This window comes from Bubalus bubalis, chromosome 5 (genome assembly GCF_019923935.1).
Source record: "Bubalus bubalis isolate 160015118507 breed Murrah chromosome 5, NDDB_SH_1, whole genome shotgun sequence".
In the NCBI taxonomy this organism is placed as follows: domain Eukaryota; kingdom Metazoa; phylum Chordata; class Mammalia; order Artiodactyla; family Bovidae; genus Bubalus; species Bubalus bubalis.
This window is the reverse complement of record NC_059161.1, coordinates 26,133,880-26,160,120: the sequence shown is the minus strand read 5'-3', so window position 1 is coordinate 26,160,120 and position 26,241 is coordinate 26,133,880. Positions and strand designations below refer to the sequence as shown.

Genomic DNA, 26,241 nt, shown 5'->3' with positions numbered 1-26,241 from the left:
ACTGGGGGGCTTCTCTGGTGGCTGAGATGGTAAAGAATCTGCCTGCAATGCAGGAGACCTAAGTTGGATCCATGGGGTTGGGAAAGATGCCCTGGAGAAGGGAATGGCTACCCACTCCAGTCTTCTTGCCAGGAGAATCCCATGGACAGAGATGCCTGGTGGGCTACAGTCCAAGGGATGGCAAAGAATCAGGCACAACTGAGAGACTAACACTTTCACTTCTTTTCTTTCAGTTGCTTTTTAGTCCCTGTTAAGCCCCATAAATTACCTTGTGGCATTTTCTCTTCTTTTTGTACAAAAATCACTTTGGAGACCTAGTAGAAAAATCGGTGAGTAAGCAAAAATGGGTGCACTGCAACAAAATAGGATATTTTGATGTAGCCAATTTGATCACTAACCTTTCACCTTTTTTATCACCAAATGCTGAATAAGTAGATGATGCCACTGAGACTCAACATGGGAATGGGGTGAAAGATGGGGTGCAAGCAGAGATAGGCTGAGAGGCCGTGGATGCACCGGGAGGGATAGGCAGGACTCTTCAAACTACTTAGTAGTTTTCAAAAGTTATAATTTAATGTTTGGGAGATTTTAGGGCCATGAAATGGAGTAGGTGTTAAAATGTGCAGGCATTCAATGACACAGGGACCGAATGAGGGATGACAGCAAAGAGTCGCCTCTGCAGAGGTTGGCACACATAAAGCCATCTGAGTAACTGATACAGTGTCCGCAGAAAGTGGCAAATATAGGCATAGATCACATGTTTTTTTATTATTATTATTTCTAACCTGGCAGACAAAAGAAGGAAATACAGGGAAATTCTGATGATAGGTGTGCTCTTTTCTGGGAGAGCATCCAGTACTCCTATGGGAGATGTGTGTGTGTGTTAGTTGCTTAGTCATGTCCAACTCTTTACAACCCCATAGACTGTAGCCCACCAAGTCCCTCTGTCATGGGATTCTCCAGGCAAGAACACTGGAGTGGGTTGCCATTTCCTATGGGAGATGGGGAAACACTAAATAAACAGAACCCTCATCAACTAGCCTAGGTTCATCCCTAGGGTGAAGACTGGAATGCTGAACATGAATACTGAGGTTCCACCTGTAGGCTGGACCACCAAAGCAGGATGGGGGGTGGGGCATGTGTTCAGTCACTTAGTCATATCTGACCCTTTGAGACCCCATGGAGTGTAGCCCGCCAGGCTCCTCTGTCCATGGAATTTTCCAGGGTTGTGGGAAGACACAGCAAATGAAGTCTGTGGGGACTGCTAAGACTCCAAGCTTCATGGGTACTCATGGTCATTTCTGGCACTCTGATACCACAGGATAGGAAGCAAGGCTGAATCTTTTGGGTAATGACATCAAATGCCCCTATTCTGATGGATCCAGAAATTGACAAGAGAACAGAGCCATGCTTACTAGAGATACTAATTAAAAGATATAACACGGGAAGCTGGAAATGGCCAAGGCAGAGCAAACACTAAAGTTCTAGAACTCACTAAATAACTGAGCTATTTATTAATATATGCTGTGGACTGAATTGTATCCCCTCAAAATTCTTGTGTTGAAGCCCTCACCCCCATTGTGGCTATATTTGGAGTAAAGAAGTAATTAAGGTTAAATGAGATCATATGGATGGAGCCTTGTTCCAACAGGATTAGTGTTCTTATTAGCGGAGACACACTCTCTCTCCGCAGCACATGAGGACACAGGAAGAAGGTGGATATCTGCAAGGTCGGAAGAGGGCCCTCACCAGGACTGGAATCCACTGGCACCTCAATTTTGTGCTTGGCAGCTGGTAGGTGATCTCCGGAGAAGGCAATGGCACCCTACTCCAGCACTGTTGCCCGGAAAATCCCATGGACGGAGGAGCCTGGTGGGCTGCAGTCCATGGGGTCGCAAAGAGTCAGATATGACTGAGCGACTTCACTTTCACTTTCCACTTTCATGCATTGGAGAAGGAAATGGCAACCCACTCCAGTGTTCTTGCCTGGAGAATCCCAGGGACGGGGGAGCCTGGTAGGCTGCAGTCCATGGGGTTGCACAGAGTCGGACACGACTGTAGCGACTTAGCAGCAGTAGCAGCAGCAGGTGATCTCCGGGCCCCAGGAAGGGCCCTTACAGTCAAGAGTGTCTTTGTTTTCCTGGAGGACAGTCTAATGATGTGATTATGATAGGAGCTTTGAGCCATGCTGTAGGAATTAGAGACTAAAAGCATTAGTCTGAGCCCCTGGAGTGGATGAAAACAGAGTCAGCCCTGTGGACAATATGTGATCAAGCTCCACTAAAAACTCCGGACGCCAAAAGCTCTGGTGAGCTTTCCTGATTGGCAGTATTCTGTGACTGTTGTCACATATCGTGACCAGGAAGCAATGCCATCCATGACTCAGGGGGGGAAGGAAAATCAGAAGCCTCATGCTTGGACCCCTCCCAGACTCTGCCCTGACTTGTTTCTTCCTTCTGTTGATTTTAGTGTTTTTCTTTTGTCCTTTTACTACAATAAAAGTTTAATTATAATTATAGTGATTCCCTGAGTTCTGTAGTCATTCTAGTGAGTTACGAAACCTGAGGATGGTCATGGCTCTTTAGGTTTTTTTCTTTTTTAAGGATTTTAACTTTGTCTTTTATTCTGTAGTAAATAGTTATTTACTTACTAATTTAACTTGTGGTAGTTTTAAACTATTGTGTAATCAGCTTTATCAATCTTTCCCGTTAAAGTTTTTGTTTACTTAAAAAGGCCTTTTTCACTAGAAAATGAAATAGGCATTCATCTTTATTTTCTTCCTCTCTTTTCTGGCTCTGGCACCAGCTGCCTCTGCTTCCTTGGTCCTCCCTGCATCACACTGAAGCTTATGCCAGTGGGGACACCAAGAATCCCAGCTCATGCTCCTATATCTTTATGTTCTAGTTTTTTACAGTACTATTTCTCTTTATTAACTAATTTCATTTGGGGTTTATGTTCCATATGCTACTAAGTAAAAATCTGTTGTTACTTTTTTCCCCATACAGTTTCTCAATTGACTCAGCAACAGCTTTTGAATAATCATATTTTTCTACCTTGTTCCCACATGCAAAATTCCCACATATATTAGGGTTTGCATGTGGTCAATCTATTCTGTTGGATCTATATGGCTATCTTTTCTTGCACCATCCTGCTTTTAGATTTCTTGGCTTCATAACATGTATTAATATCCCCCTGCAGGCATCTTTCCTATTTAATGTTCATATTTAAAATCTTCTTGGCTTACTTTCCTATTTATTCTTCCACAACAAAATTTTCTGTGTCCCAAGAAAATGTTTTACTCAGAACATAAAAGAAAAATTAAAATCAGTTTGTCAATTCCCATCGACCTCCCAAAATAAAATACTAATATAGGTTTTCACTGGAATTACATTAAACTTAAAAATTTGGGGAAAATTGGTATATGCATTTATAAGGCTAAGTCTGTCCAGGCAGAAATATGATATGTCCCACAGTAAAAATAAATACATTAAAAAATGTTGATGTTCTTCATATAGGTCCAGCAAGTTTCTTGTTAACTTCAGGGAAATAAGAAATTTTATGGCTCTTAATGCACATCGCTACATTATTTATCTCCACAAAATTTTCACAAAATATAAAACTGAAAATGCCCTCTTGCCAGTCTGAGCAGGTAAAAAAAGTATTCACTATAGATATAATGTGCACTTCTTTGACTTTTCATGAGGTTGAATGATTCTGAACATATTTATTGATTAGTTGTATCTCTTTCTTTGTGAACTTTTGCCTATTTTATTTTTTGCCTATTTTTTATATTAAGAATAATATACTTTGATTCCCCAGGTGGAAGTATTTTTCCCAGTACATCATTTGCCTCTTAATTTTGTTTATTATGTTTTTGGATATATAGAATTTTAAAATTTTCTATCTATGTAAATCTATTCTTTACAATTTCTTCACTTATACTTAGGAAGTCCTCCAATTCAAAGATCATATAACATTTGTGTCTGTTTTCTTATAGTCATGTATATATTCTTCTGTTTAAATTTTAATTCCCAAATCTACATTGATTTTATGTTTATGATATAAATGGGCTTCCCTGGTGGCTCAGACAGTAAAGAATCTGCTTGCAATGCAGGAGACCCAGGTTCAGTTTCTAGGTGCAGAAGATCCCCTGGTAAAGGGAATGACTACCCACTCTACTATTCTTGCTAGGAAAATCTCAATGACAGAGGAGCCAGGAGGGCTATAGTCCATTGGGTCTCAAAGAGTCAGGTATGACTGAGCAACTAACACACACATAGTAAAAATGAAATAAAGCCTGGGATTCATTTTGAGTTTTAGGGATTAGTTTATTTAAGTCTGTATATTGAACCATGGTCATTCTCTTTTTGGAAGTTATTCTGTGTCAAAGTGATTTGGTTTACTTAGTAATTTTTAAGTACAGAATTTCTTGGCACACATTTCAGTGGAGTAATAAAATGTTCTCATTATGAAAGGAATTTAAGCAATTACAGCTGAAGCCTTCTCTAGTGTATCTAACAAGATACTTTTTAGCTTAAAGAATGTTGTGTATCATTCAACTGCTACTTGCCATAGCATTAGGACTTTCCTGAGTCCTCTGAAAGTTGCAAAGAGCTAAAGAGGTTGTTTTACCAGCACCATCTGTAAAAATGTGTTGCTACAAATCACTTGGAAGGCTCAATCCCCCAAGGGTACAGAGAATTAATTTACACTCACAAGTTTGGCATTCTTACAACCAAAGGGAAACAAAACTCTCTGAGAAATCAAATGTGTTTGGCAGATCTGGTTCAAGATTTCCAGCAATGTACTATCAACACAGCAAACCTAAGAAGCAGGAGAAACCTCTCTCGAAATCAAATACGGTACAGTACAAGGAACATTATATTGAATGTCTGAAAGCCAGGAGTCTTTGTTCCAACACCAGTGATTTGATCTTCATAAATCATTTTAATGAGTTTCAATTTCCTCTCTTATAAAACGGGTGACCTCATAGGACTACTGCAAAAACTAAATGAGAAAAATTATAGGGATATATTATGTAAACTGTAATGCACAGGTCCAAACATTAGTAGCTATTAATTAGCCTATAATTGAACTTACTCTACTTTTCTAATTCAAGAGGAGAAGGTAACACCTGCTGTCCCTGGCCTGTTCAGCCTGTCCTGGGGAAACACTATATGGACACCCACTGCCTCCTCTCGAGTCATGCCCCACCTCTGAACCATGCATGCTTCCTGCCCATAGCACTTCCCAGGGCAGAGAGTACATTAGCTTAAGCCTGGAGCCTTCAAGAAAGTAAGCACTGTGTCTAGGAAGGAAAAAGAGGAATAACATCTATTGAGTACCTACCATATGTGGAGCACTGAAAGATATGCTAGCAAAATAGAGACACATGAGGCCAGTCCTGGCACTTTTTGCTTTAATTTTCACTGTATCAGACTCATGAGGTCCATAATGATTCATTATGGACAAATATCACTGGCACATATATCATAGGCCAGAGGGTGTTTGCAAGTATGAACTAACTACATTCTCATCCTTGGGCAGTTACAGGACTGAGAAAGTGAGATAAATTTACATACAAGTTGGGTGGAGTCAATGGGATACTTGTAAAATGATTTAAAAGTTTAGCTAGCTCGGGACTTTCGTGGTGGTCCAGTGGCTAGGACTCTGCACTCCCAGTGCAGGGGACCTGGGTTCAATCCCTGGTCATGGGACTACATCCCACATGGGGCAACTAAGAACTGGTGCAGCCAACTAAATAAAAAAGTTTGGCCGGCTCAAAGATGTGTTTGTGTACCTATAAGAATTAGGTTCAAAATTCTTGACATGAACCCAGGACCAAGTCTGGGCTCTTCTTTCAGGGAAACTGCCTAAGTCTGGATAAAGTCAAAACATAATGGGAGGGGACTTCCCTGGTGGTCCAGTGGTTAAAAATATGCCTGCTAATACAGGGGACATGAGTTCAGTCCCTGGTCTGGGAACTAAGATCCCACATGCCACAGAGCAACTAAGGCCATGCACCACAACTTCTGAGCCCATGCTGCAACTACTGAAACCCACGTGCCCTAGAATCTGTGCTCCTCAACAAGAAAAGCCACCACAAGGAGAAGCTGGCACACCGCAACTAGAGAGTAGCCCCCACTTGCTGCAACTAGAGAAAGCCCACGCACGCACAGCAATGGAGAGCCTGTGCATCGAATAAACAAGTTTTTTAAAAAACACACAAGGGAAAGGCATTGAGAAGGGAGGGATATGACCAGATCCGTGCTTTAAAAAGAATACTCTGGTTACAATTAGGTGTCATCTCATAATGGTCAGAAAGGCAATGATGAAAAAGTCTACAAATAACATGCTGGAGACGGTGTGGAGAAAAGGGAACCCTCTTGCATTGTTGGTGGGCATGTAACTTGGTACAGTCACTATGGAGAACTGTATGGATATTTCTTTAAAAACAGAGTTACCATATGATCCAGCAACCCCACTTTTGGGCAGATATCTGGAGAAAATCATAATTCGAAATGATACGTTTACTCCAATGTTTGTAGCAGCACCATTTACAACAGCCAAGACATGGAAGCAACCTAATGTCCAATGATAGATGAACAGATAAAGATGTGGTATATATACACAAGGGAATATTACTCAGTCATAAATCGAATGAAATAATGCCATTTGCAGCAACATGGACAGACCTAGAGATTACCATATTAAGTGAAGGAAGTCAAAGTCAACTATTATATGATCTCACTTATATGTGGAATCTAAAAATAATTTTACAAATGAACTTATTTATTAAAAAAACTAGACTCACAAACATAGAGAACAAACGTGGTTAACAAAAGGAAAAGTTGTGGGGAGGGTTAAGGACAAATTTAAAGTTTGGGTTTGACAGATACACACTACTATATATAAAACAGATAAACAATAAGGATCTACTTACTGTATGGCACAGAATCTTATAATAACCTATAATGGAAAAGAATATGAAAAAGAATTTATTATATATATATATTTTTTATATATATAGTATATATGTCATATGCATGAAACTAACACAACATTATAAATCAACTATACTTAATTGAAAAGAAAAAAAGAACTTTGGTTGCTGTATGGACAATGGAGGGGAATGCTGTAAGAAGGGAGCAGGTATGCCTACATGGTGGCATGCAGCTGCTGGTTTGCTCTGGCTCAAGAAAGTTGACTGTGTCCATAATTTTCCCAAAGCCACATGTAGTGGCCTCAGGTTGGTAGGCTGAAGGAAGCCATGGTGTGAATATTTATACCAAATAAACCTGCAAATACTACAAATCAGGACTTCCCTACCTGTCCACCCTCCAGAGCCAGTTTACCAGCACTGGAGAGGCTATAAAGCTTCTACAGGGGATCAGGGAAGAGAGGCAGTGTGATCCAGAGTGGTGACAGTGGAGGTGAAGGGAAGTGGATGGATTTGGAAAGTTATTTACAGATGGAATCAGCAGGAGGTGCTGACAGGTTGGATATGGGATGGGGTGGTCAAGGTGAGGCGAGAGAGTGTTGTAGGGAGAAGCCAATTCTGACTCCATGTTGGAGCTATTTCTTTGATTTGCTTTTTATTGCTTTTTAAATTACAATAATATATAATAGCCTGCCTCAGAGAACCCGGCCCCTCTGCCCGACTATTAAACTCAAGTGCCTTTGTTTAGCTCACAGGGAGATAATCTGACCCTGCCCACCTGTTGAAAAGAGATTAACACACCCCTTCTAAAGGCTGGCCCTTCCCAGAGATGTTCAGCAAGACTGAACACCCCTTTTTACTTTACTTCCTCACTGCCTCTCCCTCTCTATTGTGCCTTCTGACTTTATTTCCTTATTGCTTTTCTCCCTCTGGCTCTATGAAAGAACCTGGCATCCAGAACCCACAAGATGGTTAACTTGAGACATTAGTCTACCATGTTCTCCATCAGCAGGCTTTCTGAATAAAGTCGTATTCCTTGCCTCAACACTTCATATCTTGGATTCATCGACCTCTCATGCAGCAAACAGAGCGAGTTTGAAATCATTAACAAGAGGAGAATATCTCCCAGGTTTTAATGAGTATGAAAGTGTGAGCATCAAAGGCAATGTTCTGAGTTTGGCTTTGAGACAGAGAATGTCTCGGACTCAGACAATGAGGTGATTTAGAACTACACACTCTACGGTTTTCAGTCACTTGTGACCTGACCCTAGTCCACCCTCCCAACTCACTTGGGGCATTCTCTTTCTGCTTCTCTGCACTAGACTCCAGTCCTGCCAGCCACCTTTCAGTTCTTCATTTAGAAAATTTACTTAGCCTCTGGGCCTTCCTACATTCTGCTCTCTCAGCCCACAATGTTCTTATCACAGCTCTCTGCATGGCTGGCATGTTTCTCCCTCAGGTCCCTGCTAACAGAGGATACCTCCCTCCAACCATATCCTCTCTGTTAGTTTCCTTCTTGGCACTTATCACAATTTGTAATCATATACTTGTCTACTTGCTTGTGTTCTGTTTCCCTCACTGGACTGTAAGTCTTCTTTAAAAATTGATTTCTGATTCTTTAACATTTGACACAATTTGCCAAAAATTGATTTCTGATTCTTTAACATTTGACACAATTTGCCAAATAAATAAATAAATAAACAAGAAACATAGCCTGCCTGCTCCCTATAAACAACACAGACCAAGATTGTACCACCTCAGCAGCGTACACCTCTTAAGCGTCCACAATAAAAAGCTGAATTTAGGGAAACAGTTGAGCCTTTGCAAATAACTCATTCACAGGACAGGGTGTGACAGGCAAAGGTAAGTCCAGGCTTCAGGCCAGTCACTTCCCCAAGTCTAGATCTGTCTAAAGAACCAGAAAGTTCTTACAGTGAAGGTGACAGCTGAAAAAAAAAAAAAAAAAAACAACAAAAAAACCCCTAAAGGATGGGTAGAGTATGTCTCTGTATTAGTTCCAAGTGTAACAAGGAAGAAGAGAATCTGACTCCAAGTTACACCTGTTTCTCTCATTTTAAGCTTTTCTCCCCATTGCTTTTGTTACTATAATCACTGAAAGGATGCTATCTATAGCTTAGTTGTTGTTCAGTCACTCAGTCATGTCGACTCTGTGACCCCATGGACTGCAGCACGCCAGGCTTCCCTTCCTTCACCATCTCCCAGAGTTGCTCAAATTCATGTCCATTGAGTTGGTGATGCCATCCAACCATCTCGTCCTCTGACGTCCCCTTCTCCTCCTGCCTTCAATCTTTCCCAACATCAGGGCCTTTTCTAATGAGTCACGTCTTCCCATCAGGTGGCCAAAGTATTGGAGCTTCAGCTTCAGCATCAGTCCTTCCAATGAATATTCACGACTGATTTCCTTTAGGATGGACTGGTTGGATCTCCTTGCAGTCCAAGGGACTCTCAACAGTCTTCTCCAATACCACAGTTCAAAAGCATAAATTCTTTGGCACTCAGCCTTTTTATGGTCCACTCTCACATCCATACAAGACTACAGGAAAAACTATACTTTTGACTAGATGGACCTTTGTCAGTAAGGTAATGTCTCTGCTTTTTGATATTCTGTCTAGGTTGGTTATAGCTTTTCTTCCAAGGAGCAAACATCTTTTAATTTCATGGCTGCAGTCACCATCTGCAGTGATTTTGAAGCCCAAAACAATAAAGTCTGTCATGGTTTCCATTGTTTCCTCATCTATTTGCCATGAAGTGTTGGGACCAGATGCCATGATCTTCATTTTCTGAATGTTGAGTTTTAAGCCAGCTTTTTCACTCTCATTTTCACTTTCATCAAGAGGCTCTTACTTCCTCTTCGCTTTGTATCATAAGGGTGGTGTTATCTGCATATCTGAGGCTATTCATATTTCTCCTGCAATCTTGATTCCAGCTTGTGCTTCATCCAGCCTGGCATTTCTCATGATGTATTCTGCATATAAGTTAAATAAGCAGGGTGACAATATACAGCCTTGATGTACTCCTTTCCCAATTTGGAACCAGTCCGTTGTTCCATGTCCAGTTCTAACTATTGCTTCTTGACCTGCATACAGATTTCTCAGGAGGCAGGTAAGGTGGTCTGGAATTCCTGTCTCCTGAAGAATTTTCCACAGTTTGTTCTGATCCACACAAAGGCTTTGGTATAGTCAATAAAGCAGAAGTAGATGCTTTTCTGGAACTCTCTTGCTTTTTCTATGATCCAACGGATGATGGCAATTTATCTCTGGTTCCTCTGCCTTTTCTAAATCCAGCGTGAACATCTGGAAGTTCTTGGTTTACCTACTGTTGAAGCCTCTCTTGGAGAATTTTGAGCATTACTTTGCTAGCATGTGAGTCTATAGCTTTAAGCATATATAACAACCTGCCTCAAGGAGCCCTGCCCCTCTGCCTGAATGTTAAACTAAAATGTCTTTGTTCAGGTCACAGGGAGACTTTCTGACCCTGCCCACCTGTGAATGGCTACAGAGAAGAAGAAATTAACACATCCAATTCCCAATGCTAACTAAGCCAGGAGATATTCTGCCAGACTCATGGCCTTTTTATTTGACTTCCTCACCTCCTCCACCTCTGTGTTCTATAAAAGATACTGGCATCCAGACCCCAATGGATGGTACTCTAGGACAGGGGTCCCCAACCTCCAGGCAGTGGACTGGTACCTCCTGTCAGATCAGTGGCAGCATTCATTAGCTTAGAAATAAAGTGCACAATAAATGTAATGTGCTTAAATCATCTTGAAACCATCCCCCCCACCCCCAGTTCGTGGATAAATTGTCTTCTACAAAATTGGTCCCTGGTGCCCAAAAGGTTGGGGACCACTGCTTTAGGACACCTATCCACCATCTTTTCAGAAGCTCAGTTTTCTGAATAGCTGCTCTTTCTTGCCACAAACCTCACCTCCCAATTATTGCCCTGTTGTGCAGTGAGCAGAACGAGCTTAGATTCAGTACACAAGCTCACAAAAGGAGATTCACATTTGTTGGAGAAGTTTGTTGAGAGGATGTGACCTCAGGCTGACCCTAGAGTTGGACCCAGGCAATCAGGATTCTTATTCAATGCCCCTGTCCTTAGAGCGTACACTCCATACACTTCTGCTTAAGAACCATTTTCAAAGACAAAGCCTTGAGGGACTAAGGCATTGTTGAGATCATCTGGAGAGTATATGTAATGGAACCTCTTGTAGAGAGGAAGCCAATTCTGACTCCATGTTGGAAACTGTTTCTTTGACGTGATGGTCATTGCTTTTGTTATTATAATCATACTTAATAACTTGCCTCAGAGGACCCTATCCTTCTGCCTGACTGTAAACTGAAGTGCCTTTGTTCAGCTCATAGACAGATAATCTGTCCCTGCCCACTTGTGAATAGAAAAGATTGTTGCTGTTCAGTAGCTCTGTTGTGTCGATTCTTTTTGACCACCCTGGACTGCAATATGCCAGGCTTACCTGTCCTTCACGAGCTCCCAGAGTTTGCTCAAACTCATGGCCATTGAGTTGGTGATGTCATCCAACCATCTCATCCTCTGTCATCCCCTTCTCCTTCTGCCTTCAATCTTTCCCAACATCAGGGCCTTTTCAAGTGAGTCAGCTCTTCGCATCAGGTGGCCAAAGCTTCAGCTTCAGCATCAGATCAGATCAGATCAGTCGCTCAGTCGTGTCCGACTCTTTGCGACCCCATGAATCGCAGCACACCAGGCCTCCCTGTCCATCACCAACTCCCAGAGTTCACTGAGACTCACATCCATCGAGTCAGTGATGCCATCCAGCCATCTCATCCTCTGTCGTCCCTTTCTCCTCCTGCCCTCAATCCCTCCCAGCATCAGAGTCTTTTCCAATGAGTCAACTCTGCACATGAGGTGGCCAAAGTACTGGAGTTTCAGCTTTAGCATTATTCCTTCCAAAGAAATCCCAGGGCTGATCTCCTTCAGAATGGACTGGTTGGATCTCCTTGCAGTCCAAGGGACTCTCAAGAGTCTTCTCCAACACCACAGTTCAAAAGCATCAATTCTTCGGCGCTCAGCCTTCTTCACAGTCCAACTCTCACATCCATACATGACCACAGGAAAAACCATCGCCTTGACTAGACGGACCTTTGTTGCAGTCCTTCCAATTAATATTCAGGGTTGATTTCCTTTAAGATTGACTGGTTTGATCTTCTTGCAATCCAAGAGATTCTCAAGAGTCTTCTCCAACACCACAGTTCAAAAGCATCAATTCTTCGGCACTTGGCCTTCTTTATGGTCCAATTCTCACATCCATACATGACTACAGGAAAAACTATAGCTTTGACTAGATGGATCCTTGTCAGCAATGTCTCTGCTTTTTAGTATTCTGTCTAGGTTTGTCATAGCTTTTCTTCCAAGGAGCAAGCATCTTTTAATTTCATGGCTGCTGTGACCATCCGCAGTGATTTTGGAACCCAAGAAAATAAAGGCTGTCACTGTTTCCATTGTTTCCCTATCTATTTTCCATGAAATGATGGGACTGGATGCCATGATCTTCATCTTTTGAATGTTGAGCTTTAAGCCAACTTTTTCACTCTCCTCTTTCACCTTCATGAAGAGGCTCTTTAGTTCCTCTTCCCTTTCTGCCATAAGTATGGTGTCATTGGCATATCTGAGCTTATTGATATTTCTCCTGTTATAGCCACATGTTCCAGGAAACAAACTCACTCAGAAGGACAATGCAGATAGTGGAGTCCAGTTTATTACACTGGCAGGCCCAAGGCAGAGTCTCCTCTTAGCCAAGGACCCCAACCAGTTTTTGTGAAAACCTTATATACCCTAAGTGTACAGGCCCAAATCTACCTCCCCAAATTCCCTGAAACTGGTCTGAACAAAGGAAAAGAAAGATATAATCAAAGCTAACCTGTGATCATATGCCTTAGGCCTAGGTGTTAACAGTGGACAATTATCAATAGGCCTGTGGTCATACCCCAATAAGCAGAATAGAATTTATGATTCTATTCGATTACACAGACAATTAGGGTATTCTTTCAGGCAATGGAGAGTCTAGGTGCAAGCCCTGGGGCTCTTCCATCCAGGGGTCTGGTTTTGCAGTTGGTATGTTGTTTCCATAGATACTGGGCATATAGCTCAAACTCCACAGTCCAGCCCAAGATGGAGTCCTGCTTTCAAGATGGAGCCTGTTCTGTCTGTTTCCTCCTTTGCTCCCAGAAAGCTCCCTGCTGAGAGAAGAGATTAACACACCCCTTCCAAAGGCTGGCCATTTTCTTGGAGATGTTTTTCAAGACTGAAGACCCTTTCACTTTTCTTCCCCACTGTCTCTCCCTCTCTATTCTGCCTTATGACTTTAGTTGCTTCTTTCTCTCTGACTCTACAAAGGAACCTGGCATCCAGACCCCAATAAGATGGTTATTTTGAGGTGCTAGCCTGCCATCTTCTCAGTCAGATGGCTCCCTGAATAAAGGTTCTTCCTTGCCTCAACCCCTCATCTCTCAGATTTATTGGCCCATCATGTGGCAAGGAGAGTGAGCTTGGACTGGGTAACAAACCCAGCTATATGTAAAACTTTTTAAGATTCTGGTGAGCAGGTACCGAGATCTACTCATTTAGTGGCCTCCCCCAAGGCAAGCCTTACAAGTAAGTTCCCTTGCTTATTAAAAACATCACCTGCCTATCTGGAGTGCTCTGTCCCTTTCTTCAGTCTCTCCTTGCCCTTCATGTACAGGTACCAGTTTGCAAACCAACAGCATTTTTTATGAATTATTACATTAATCCAGTGAAGCAGGCAAAGCAGATCTCAGTATTCTCTGCATAGAGATGAGACAGTTGACAAGTATAAAACTGAATTAAAGTCCAGGTCATCTGCCTCCAAGTTCAAAACCCTCTGCATTCTCCAGTTTCATTTAGAATGTATTTTTGTGCACCTGTTGCAGTGAAAAAGAATTTTTAAAAAAGAATGAGTGTCAGGAAGCACTTAACAGGAGGCTTCCTGTGTGCTATTTTGGATCTGTCATGAATCTTCTGTTCCTTATTAATTCCTGAATATTCAGGAATTAAGAGGAGTGGCAAACCACTCCTGGGGCTGAGGAATGCATGCATTTCCTTCGTTAGTTTTTCCATACGGTGATAAGTAACTATTTACGACCTTCTTCCTTTTTATGAACCATATGGTAAAAGTGATTATTTACAACACTTTTCCTTTGATATGGATTTCCTTATGTTTCCTTGATAATTTGTAAGTCTGGACTTTTGATCTTTATCTTTGCTGAACAAAGCTACCTTGTAAGACAGTATATATACCCACACTATGTTGAATAAAACACCCTTGTTCCATCCGAGCTTGGGTCCCCGTGTTTTTCTTTCTTTTTCTCTCTCTTTCTTTCTCTCTCTCTCAGGCTAATTCTTTGGAGCACAGAAGCTCTCTGAGCTCACTTTTTGCCCGGGCTTGCAAGACCCTCGTGAGAGGGCGCCCTGTGCCTACGTGAAGCATTGCAAGCCCCGTGGCAAGGGCTTTATTGGTTTTCTGCGTAAACCAAGGAATATCAGCCTCTTTCTCTCTCTCTTTTACTTTCTTATAGTCAACTCCAGACCACCAGGTTCCGGTCCATTAAAGGACCTCAACAAGTGGCGCCCAGAACAGGCCTGGTACACGTGGCAGATTCGGACAGAGTGACTTAAGGACCTATTGAGGTCGGTAAGTATTAAGACATGGGTCAAACGGCTGGAAAGCCCCATCACTTTTCTATTTTACTTCATCACGTATTTAAAGTTCAGGGACTTTCAGTTTCGCGCCAGCGAATAGAGGCTTGCCTTCAGACAGTGGTTGAATGTAACCCTTGGTTCCCTGATGAAGCTAGTTTTGATTTAGAAATTTGGCACTGGGTGAAAGAGAATGTTAAACGAGCCACCAGACAGGGAAAAAATATTCCAATAGATTTCTGGCCCCTATGGGCTCTCATTAAAGCTGTGATTCTGACATTTCAAGGTAAGTCTAGCCCTCCTGATATTCGGCAACAGGCAGAACACTTATTACATGAATATGATTTAGATGATGAAATCTTACAGAAGGCCCCATTAGAACAACATAAAATATTCCAGAATTTTCCTACAAGCCCTGCCCCAGTTGCTCCAAGTGCTCCTCCCCTGCCAGTGGGCACAAATCCCAAAGTCTCTCCCTTGCTAGAACCTAATGACTCTGGCAACAACTCCCCTAAGACACCCTTTGACATTAAAACCGACAACACCTTTCTGAATAACAATAATAAGTTTTTACCACATACTCTTAATTGTAAGAATGTGCTACCTACTCACTCTCCTTCATGACAGAGGCTCTCTGAATTGCTGGCTTTGCAATCACAAGTCTCTGAAGCCGATGGTTTCTCCACCTTTCCAGTTTTTAGAAATCCTGACGTTCAAGGGCATATAATACCTCAATATGAGGGTATTAACTTTTATCACATGCAACAAATTAAAAAAGCTATAACTATGTACGGCGCACATTCACTTTTTACCAAAGTACTTCTAAATTCTATAACATCCTGTATTGGAAATTTTATTCCCCATGATTGGCGAACTTCAATAAAAGCTCTCCTTAAACCAGGAGAATATCTTCAATGGATAATGTGGTTTCATGATATAGCCAGAGATCATGCTAACAGAAATGCTCGAGCTGGCGCTCCCCAAAATCAAATTACTTTTGAGATGCTAACTGGTACAGGACAATTTGATGCTATAGAAGCTCAAATACAGTGCCCTCCTTTGTTGCACGAACAATTAAAAACAGTGGCCCTTGAAGGTTGGGATCGAATTACTCCTCAAGCGAAGCCTACAGGTAGCCACACTAAAATATTGCAAAGACCTAATGAAACGTATGCTGATTTTTTAGCTAGCTTAGAAACTGCTATTTCCTGTACTGTAATTGGAGAAGAAGCCAAAAGGCAACTAGAGAAATTACTTGCTTATGAAAATGCAAATCAGGAATGTCAAAGGCTATAGCTCCAATTCATGAAACAGGGACTATTATTGATTATTTGAAGGCTTGTCACAATCTAGGATCAGAAACTCAAAAGATGCAAATGCTAGCTGAAACAATGGTTGCTGCCTTAAGAAAGGGAAATGAAGGATGCTTTACATGTGGAGATAAGAACCATTTTAAAAGGGACTGCTCTAAGAAAGCTAACAAAAAAAAACCTCCAAAAATCTGCCCTCACTGCCATAGAGGAATGTATTAGGCCAAAGATTGTAAATCTAAATTTGACATTGAAAGGAAACCTATTCTGGGAAACTCCAAGCAGGGGACCCCACAGGTCCCCTTCAACAAAATCCAGGGGCAAATTTCATCTTTTCCCTCAAACCCTCAACATCTGGCAGTGCTGCCATTGATATACCAGCCCTAAATTACTTTCTCCTTTACCCTCAAGCAGTCCCCTCTAGAATACCTACCGGACTTTTTGGACCCCTGCCCCCACAAACCTTTGGTCTTTTACTTGGCCAATCTAGTTTAACTTCTAAAGGAATTACTGCTCACCCTGGAGTAATTGATTCAGATTATAAAAGAGAAATTCCTATTATGATGTCATCTCAGATTTTATGGCAATTCAAAAAGGGGGATAAAGTTGCTCAATTATTTCTTTTATCTTACATTTCTATTAACTCCTCTAATGATGTACGGATGGGCAGATTCAGCAGTACAGATCAAAAACAGTCCTTTTGGACATCATTAGTATCTGAATTTGCCTGACCGACTATAAACATCAAAATTAATGGTAAAAGATTTTCTGGTGTCCTTGACACTGTATCTGATATTACTATTATTTCCAAACATTTATGGCCCAAATCCTGGCCTGTACAAAACATTTCTTGCCAAATTCCAGGGATTTCTCAAACCAAAGTACAAGAGGTTTATCAGAGTACTCAAATTTATCCATGTGAGGGACCAGAAGGCCAACCTGCAACATTAAGACCTTATGTGATAGATACACCCCTTAATCTAATAGGAAGTGACTTACTTATGCAATGGCAAACTCAGATATACATTCCACATTTTTCCTAGGGGCCACTGCTCATTTAACAAACAATACAATTATTAAAATAACTTGGAAGAATGACGAGCCTATTTAGACAGAGCAGTAGCCCCTCACGAAAGAGAAATTACGGGCGGCTAAGGCAGAGTACATCATAAGAAACGCTGGGCTGGAAGAAGCACAAGCTGGAATCAAGATTGCTGGGAGAAATATCAATAACCTCAGATATGCAGATGACACCACCCTTATGACAGAAAGTGAAGAGGAACTAAAACGCCTCTTGATGAAAGTGAAAGAGGAGAGTAAAAAAGTTGGCCTAAAGCTCAACATTCAGAAAACTAAGATCATGGCATCTGGTCCCATCACTTCATGGGAAATAGATGGGGAAATAGTGGAAGCAGTGTCAGACTTTATTTTGGTGGGCTCCAAAATCACTGCAGATGGTCATTGCAGCCATAAAATTAAAAGACACTTACTCCTTGGAAGGAGAGTTATGACCAACCTAGACAGCATATTAAAAAGCAGATACATTACTTTGCCAACAAAGGTCCATCTAGTCAAGGCTATGGTTTTTCCAGTGGTCATGTATGGATGTGAGAGTTGGACTGTGAAGAAAGCTGAGTGCCAAAGAATTGATGCTTTTGAACTGTGGTGTTGAAGAAGACTCTTGAGAGTCCCTTGGACTGCAAGGAGATCCAACCAGTCCATTCTAAAAGAGATCAGTCCTGGGTGTTCATTGGAAGGAATGATGCTAAAGTTGAAACTCCAATACTTGGGCCACCTCATGTGAAGAGTTGACTCATTGGAAAATACCCTGATGCTGGGAGGGATTGGGGGCAGGAGAAGAAGGGGACGGCAGAGGATGAGGTGGCTGGATGGGATCACCGACTCGATGGACATGAGTTTGAGTAAACTCTGGGAGTTGGTGATGGACAGGGAGGCCTGGCATGCTGCGATTCATGTGGTCACAAAGAGTCGGACATGACTGAGTGACAGAAGTGAACTGACTGAAAAACGCCAAAGCTTCATTCTGGTCCCTTAAGGAATATAAAGTCTTTTATACTAAATTTCATTCTGCTCAACAAAATGAATTATACGCTCTTATTAAAGTTATTTGCTTACATCCTTACCCCATTAATATAGTCTCTGACTCTATATATTCAGTTTTTGTATTAAAAAATATATAAATCTCCACCATAAACTCCAATCAACCTATTATCCAACAACTCTTTTTCGAACTACAATCTGTTGTTAGAAACTGCAATTCTCTCACTTATATTACACATATTTGAGCACATTCTTGCCTTCCCGGCCCCATGACTCATGGTAATGAGCAGGCTGATAAACTGATTTCCTTTGCTACTCCGGAGGAACAGCATGCTCTGTTGCATAACACTGCTGGCTCCCTATACCAGCTATGGAAAATCCCATACCGCCAGACTAAAGAAATTATTAGTAATTGCTCTACTTGTAGACGCCTACACCTTCAACCCATTGCACAAGGTGTTAATCCTCGCAGCTTGCAACTTAATGAACTATGGCAAATGGATGTAACTCATTGTCCTGAATTTTCTCCATTTTCTTTCTTGCATGTCCGTATCGACACTAATTCTTCTTTTATTTGGGCCACACCTCTTCACAGTGAGGCTACACAGCATGTTATAACTCACTTATTAGCTGTACGTTTTGCTGTAATGGGAACTCCTAGTTCTATAAAAACAGACAATGGCCCTGCCTATATTTCTAGACACTTTAAACAATTTTTACAATATTTTTCTATTAAACATATTACAGGTATTCCTTATAATCCACAGGCACAAGGAATAGTCAAACGAGCACATCACACACTAAAGTTGCAAATAAAAAAATTTTTTAAAGGGGGAATACACAGGAACACTACAGTCTTCCTTATCTAAAACAGACTTTACTAGATTCCAACATTAGATATTTTCTATACCTGTAACTATTGTTAATACAGCTTTATTTGTTTTAATTTTTTTAACGTACCACAGGGAGATATCTTAACAAGAGCAGAAAAGCATTTCGAGAAATTGAAGGATACTTCTCTTCCTCTGCCCATTTGGTACCAAGACGGGTTAATGAAACAATGGAAATCTGGGAAACTAATCTTACAGGGAAAGGAGTATGCTTGTGTTTCCCCAGATGTATCCAATGAATCATGGCTTCCTCTTCAGGAGATTCAACCCAAGGGGGCCCCAGGCCTTCAAAATAGAGACAAAACAACAAAAACCCCAGGAGGAAGAAATTCCAATACGGGCCATGGCAGCTCTAAAGATCTCCAGGAAGCACCACCCTTGGCGACATCAACCTTATGATCTCTCCATGCGGGGACAAATAAAAACCCTTACTAATCGAGCTGAAAGTTTGGTCTCTCAACAGGAAATGCCTCGGAGTCCTGAATACATTCTCCTGGCATACTGTCTGCTTGCCTGTGCCTCCTCCATTCGAGCTCTAACTAATCATACTTACTGAGCTTACATATCCAACACCCCTCTACTACAGGTGGTCGAATGGATGGAGAGAGGACCAATCGTTTCAACCAATGACTCTATACATATGCCTTCTCCCTGGAGCATTAAAGGGCCCTTACACCCTGAAGAAGAAGGAAAGCTAATTAATATTTCTCTAGGTTATGAAGTCCTTCCTTTGTGCATGGGCCCAGCAGAATTATGCATAAACGTTAGCCGACAAACTTGGGCTTTTGCCCTGCCTCCCAAAAAGGACTTTCGGAAGTTGATTGGATTATTTACTGTCCTTTCTTTGTCTGTGAACCACGTTTATACTACTGAGACTTTAGGGAAAGAGTTAGGGAAAAAACAAAAAACATTATACAAAGGGTTTACTTATAAGAACTTTACATATACTCCTGTTCATTGGGACAAATGTCAAGCCAAATCAGGAAAATTAATGTTTGTGGCTAATCATACAATTGTTGATTGGGGACCCCATGGTATGTGGTTATCTAACTGCTCAGATGATATTAACAGCACTGTGTGTGTGACTATGCTACTCAAGGGACATGGGAGGTCACTGACACTAGGATGGAGCATTACCATGACAAAGGACTTCTTGGGTGGCTTGACGGTGGATTAGCCCCACCTCGTCCTAGGATCGTCCTTGATAAACAGAGTGGGCCTGAACAATGGGACATTTTGAAACTTGCTGGGAGCACTGAAGAACTTGGGACTTGGACCAGACATTTCACAGGGACCAGTCATAGTCATAGTAACTATTTCTTTCGCTATAATCAATCATATTTTATACAGGCCTGTGTCCCACTTCCTTTTGTTATAGCCATGGGAAATTTACAATTTAATAAGACTTTACGTTCTGTAACTTGTATTAATTGCAAACTATATACTTGTCTTAACTCCTCTATTTCTTTAAGAAATTATTCGCTTTTGATTCTTCGATCTCAACATAATTTGTGGTTACCAATAAATCTCCAACGACCCTGGGAAGAAGGTCCCATGGCTGGACTTGCTTCCAGATTATTTATTAAGCTGCTCCAACAATCTAAACAATTCATTGGATGGCTGATTCTTGGCATTTGGGGTTAATAGCTATTTGCACCACTGCTGCTGTCGCCGGTGCTGCTTTATATACCTCGATTCAAACACATAATTTTATCCAAAATTGGACTGAAGATGCTCATAATATATGGGCTACTCAGCCTCAGGAAGATGAGGATATTCAAGAGGAAATACAGGAACTAAAAAGAGCCATCAAATGGGTTGGAGATCAATTAATAGATTTGCAAAAACAAGTGATACTAAAATGTGATTGGAATTCTACTGAATTTTGGGTTACTCCTGTTCATTTCAATCATAGTGCCTACAACTGGGAACAAATCAAATTTCATTTACAAAACATACATGATAATTCCTCTCTGAATGTACAATTACTGCAAAAGGAAATCTTTGAAACCTTTTCTAAACGTCTGCCCTCTTCCACTAATTTGGAAACTTTAGCTGAACAACTAGCTGATCAATTATCTGGGCTAGACCATGAGGATGGTTTCAAAGTATTTCCCACAGCATCGGGTCTGGAACTGTAACTTTGATGATTATCTTGGTAATTATATTTGCTGTTTATCATTGCCTTTCTATAAGGTTGGCAAATTCAATTGGTCAGGACCCTTTTTACAAATATAATAAAATAGGGGCAATTGTCAGGAATCATTTAACAGGAGGCTTCCTGTGGCTATTCTGGATCTGTCATGAATCCTCTGTTCCTTATTAATTCCTGAATATTCAGGAATTAAAAGGAGTGGCAAACTGCAGTGGGGCTGAGGAATGCATGCATTTCCTTTGTTAGTTTTTCCATACGGTGATAAGTAACTATTTACGACCCTCTTCCTTTTATGAACCATATGGTAAAAGTGATTATTTACAACCCTCTCTCTTTGATATGGATTGCCTTATGTTTCCTTGATAATTTTAAGTCTGGACTTTTGATCTTTATCTTTGCTGAACAAAGCTACCTTGTAAGACAGTATATATACCCACACTATGTTGAATAAAACACCCTTGTTCCATTCGAGCTTGGGTCCCAGTGTCTTTCTTTCTTTTTCTCTCTCTTTCTTTCTCTCTCTCTCAGGCTAATTCTTTGGAGCACAGAAGCTCTCTGAAGTCACTTTTTGCCCGGGCTTGCAAGACCCTCGCGAGAGGGCCCCCTGTGCCTATGTGAAGCAGTGCAAGCCCCGTGGCAAGGGCTTTATTGGTTTTCTGCGTAAACCAAGGAATATCAGCCTCTTTCTCTCTCTTTTACTTTCTTATCGTTGACTCTGGACCACAAGGTTCTGGTCCATTAAAGGAACTCAACAAATGAGTTTTTTCTATCCCTTTCCTGAGAACAAAGAAGATAAAGAGAAGACTAAGCAGGTATATGTTTTCTTAGACCTGTAAGCATTTTGTTCCTCATCACCAACTTCTGATTGTGAGCCCTTACCTTATATAAGCCCCTAAGTATTTATTGGAAGGGCTGATGTTGAAGCTGAAATTCCAATACTTTGGCCACCTGATGTGAAGAGCTGACTCATTTGAAAAGATCCTGATGCTGAGAGGGATTGGGGACAGGAGGAGAAGGGGACGACAAAGGATGAGATGGTTGGATGGCATCACCGACTCAATGGCCATGAGTTTGGGTGAACTGCGGGAGTTGGTGATGGACAGGGAGGTCTGGCGTGCTGTGGTTCATGGCATTGCAAAGAGTCAGACACAACTGAGCGACTGAACTGAACTGAACTGAGGCTCCTCAAGGTGGCGGGGTGGTGGGGGGGCAGGCACAAGTTTTGAGGCAGGAGCCTACTGTGTTCCCCTCTCCGTTGGCTGAGAATTAAAGCCCTTTCTATTTCCTCCAAACTCTGTCTCCACATTTTTCATTCAGCTTCATTGGGCAGAGGAAGACAAGATTTTAGCCAGCAACACACCAACTATATGACAGATAAACGGGGGTACAGGGGAAATATAAAGCATAATCTTTGATCTAACAGAGTAAAAACTTGGAAAACAATTTGAGACTGCTCCCACCATCAATCATCAACGCCTGCTAAGCTGATGGACTGCAGGAACTTGAGAGACAGAGGAGCATGTGTAGGCTGAGAGCCAGGAAAAGCTGTTGCAGAAGGTAACTTTGAGTTCTGCAGACAAGTCCTGACACCCCATCAGTGAAGAGGAGAGGACTTGTGTTCACTGCGTCCCTGCTGAGCTCATCTCCTTGACTTTAACTGATGAAGACATTTCAGAATAAAGACCTTCTTTTCTAACCAGAAACGTGCTGTACATGCAAATATCTGAGATTGTTACAGCCAACAGGACTCTTCTCACTCCAATTACTCCCTGTTCAGGCTTGCATTATCTTGCTTTTCTTTTTCCTGCTCTGCCATTTGCCACCTACAGCATCAATTCCTACTGACTCAGCACCAGCTGACACTTTTCTTCTCTGGAATCCTCTACTCTCTCCATAGTGAGACTCTGCCATTGCTGATCACAGCTGCCTTCCTTTTGATGGATCAACTGCCTGCAGCATGTGCAAACAGGGGTATCAGCGGCCTCCACCAACCCCATCTCCTCAAGATGGGATTCCATGCCACCCCATGCATCATTCTCACACACCCCAAGTGGCAGTCAGTGGCCACGATCTCATTATCTTTCACAGAAATTGAGAAGGAGCCTGAGAAGAAAAGAGACACACCCCATGCATCATATATGATGAGAAGTTAAGGGCCACCAATTATGACTTCAGGAGAAAGTCAGTGACCCTGAGACACAGGCTAAGTCTGCCAGAAAAGCTGCTGAATGATTCTAGAGACTTGCTTGTGATCAAGAGGCAAGTATGACCCCTACCCCTACCACCACCATCAAGTATACAACTTGTAAATAATCAATCAAATGTACACTCCTCCGTGGTGGGAAACCCAGTTCTGTACATTCTTAATTTCACCTGCTTGACAGTGCTGCTCATCCATGCTAGAGGAGACAGTGTTGTCTGGCAGCAGAAGCTTCAATCAGAATCTAATTTTCATCCTTGTAGATACCTGAGTCTCATTCACTTTCTCATTTAAGTAAGAACCAAGCATTTCATTCAAAGCCATTAATGAAACAATAAGCTAGTGAAGCCTCCTGTTGAAATACCTCTTCTCATTTATATTTGTTTGCATTGTATGTTCTTCATACTGAGTCCTAAACAGACCAAAAACAAAGTTTTTTTAAGATTTATTTTTAAATAAACATTGTTTTCAGGTATAATCTATAGATACTGTGAGATGAGGCATTTAAATCTCTCTTAAAATAATACAATCTGTCAAGTTTAAAATCCCTCAAACCAAAATGCAGCCTATATTTATATAATGTAATATAAATTACTAAAATCTTAAATTCTAAATAATTTTGCCACAAAGTGAAGACGTTCAAAATTCTGTGAGAAAATACCTTCATTGTCAAAAATAAACAATAAAATGGAAAATAAGAATCAAAGCTCCCCCAAAAAGAATAAAAGCTTCCTCAGCAGATGAATGCATAAAGAATTGATACACACACACACACACACACACACACACACAGTGGAAAATTACTCAGCCATAAGAAAAAAATGAGAAGTTAGAGTTTCTTTGAGCACTAACTATCCTGGTGATTCAGAGGTAAAGAATCCACCTGCCAATGCAGGAGACACAGGTTTGATCCCTGGGTTGAGCAGATCCCCTGGAGAAGGAAATGGCAACTCACTCCAGTATTCTTGCCTGGGAAATCCCATGGACAGATGAGTCTGGTAGGCTACAGTCCATGGGGTCACAAGAGTTGGACAAGACTTGATGACTAAACAACAAAACAACAATAAATGCTGCATTTTCCTTCACCATAAAAAAAAAGAATGAAATTTTGCCATTTGCAACAACATGGATGAAACTCAGAGGGCCTTATGCTTTAAGAAGTAAGTCAAACAGAAAGACAAATATCATATGATAAAACTTACATGTGGAATCTAAAACGTAAAATAAATTGCATGAATATAAGAAAACAGAAACAGATTCACAGACATAGAGAACAAAATATTGGTTATCAGTGGGGAGAGGGAAGAAGGGAGAGGCAAGATAAGGGTAGAGGATTAAGAGGTACAAAGTACTATGTATAAAATAAATAAGGTATAATGGTACAGGACAGGGAATATAACCAATATTTTATAGTAAGTTTAAATGGACTGCTGCTGCTGCTGCTAAGTCGCTTCAGTCATGTCCGACTCTGTGCGACCCCATAGACGGCAGCCCAGCAGGCTCCCACGTAATACTGAAACTAATGTTGTACACCTGTAACTAATACAATATTGTAAATCAACTATACTTCAATTTGAAAAAAAGAAACAAATACACTAAAGCTACTTCTATTGTTGCTCACCCCTGGAGTGCTGCTCAGAGTAGGGTAACACATCTCCTATCTTTTTATTTAAATGAAACCAGAACAGAATTAACTCTAACACCACCAGCAGCATCCTCATCCTTTATCTCACCATCTACCTTTTCTCCTACCTGCCCTTTACATATTTTCCTCTCTGCACATTTTTTTCTTATCTTTTCCCTCTTTTTCCTCCATTTCCCCCCTCCTCTTTCCCCCATTCTCTAACTCAGTCTTTCCCTGCCCTCCCTTGCACCTCTCATTCCTTGCCATTCAAAGGCTATAAAATGAAGTCCAAACACAAATTGTTATTGTTTGTTTTGAGAACTGTTTGTTTTCATTTTTAAAGTGGGTGCTTTGAATATTTTCCATTTTTAACTCTAAAATAAACATTTACTTTTCCCACGGATGTGTGTTTGTGCCTACAGGTGTTCACAGTGTTCCCCATGAGGATCAGTGGACCTTGAAAGAGAAAAAGGATATATGCTCTAGAGTTATAATACATTGGGACAAGCCCTTTCAAATCTGCTTGAACTCACTTATCTCTTCTGGATGCACAGACACCTGAAGATAAAGTCCTGAGGAGGGGGCTGACGCGTTCTTACCAGGTTCACACGAAGCATCCCCCAAAAGATGGCTGGAGTTTCCAATTGCTCTGGCAAACTGAGGAATGAGAAGTCATGTCATGCCAGTAATATTTAACTTGGTCAAGGGTAAAATCTGAGTTGTAGCACTTGCTGGTTACTATGGCGTAAATGCTCCCATCATGACCAATTTCAAGCTACTACCATGGCATCACTGAACACGGAGTTGAGAGTCAATGCACAGTAAGCCCACTGTTAAATAGTATTTCTACCATGCAGATACACTAGATGTAAATAACCTCAAGGATAGATAATACTAAATTTTGCTAAAATAATTAGAAAGTAATGGGGTTTTAGTATTTTTACCTTTGTTCACAGTTTAACTTATTTAAGTTTAAGAATACATAATTTATTTTTTAATAATGGCTATACTGGACAACTAGCTTGCAAAATTTCTGAAAATGTAACATTTTGTTCTCATAAACTGGTACAAGCCAGCTCCCACACACCTCCTTGAGGAAAGTCACCTCCTCTTATCCAGTTATATGTTGGCATTGGTGTAGAAAGACCGCACTTCGTCAACAGAAAAAAATCTTCTTGGTGCCTGTGATGCACCAAACACAGCCATTTGCCACCAGCTCAGCCTCCCCCAATCATCACTTTCATCAAGGTCTGTCACACTGTGCCTTTCCACCTCGTCTCCAATAACTTCTCCTTTGCCCAGACCGACTTAAGCATTTTTCTCCAAGCACATGTCTCCTTAGCTCCAC

At 41.2% G+C, this 26,241-nt stretch overlaps 1 protein-coding gene across 7 annotated transcripts in view; it reads right to left on the bottom strand.

Annotated features, from left to right (window-relative positions):
* Positions 1-26,241, bottom strand: part of AADACL3 (arylacetamide deacetylase like 3) — a 166,428-nt gene that overhangs the window by 114,772 nt on the left and 25,415 nt on the right. For 3 of the 7 annotated variants that reach the window (XM_044942824.2, XM_044942825.2, XM_025285631.3), the window contains exon 2: positions 25,427-25,550. The exons of 2 other annotated variants lie outside the window; for them this stretch is intronic. The gene's annotated coding sequence lies outside the window, so the exon portion shown is untranslated. Of the gene's footprint in view, positions 1-6,943; positions 6,970-25,426; positions 25,551-26,241 lie in introns of all 7 variants that reach the window. 2 more of the 7 variants (XM_025285632.3, XM_006063642.4) reach the window with 2 other exon arrangements.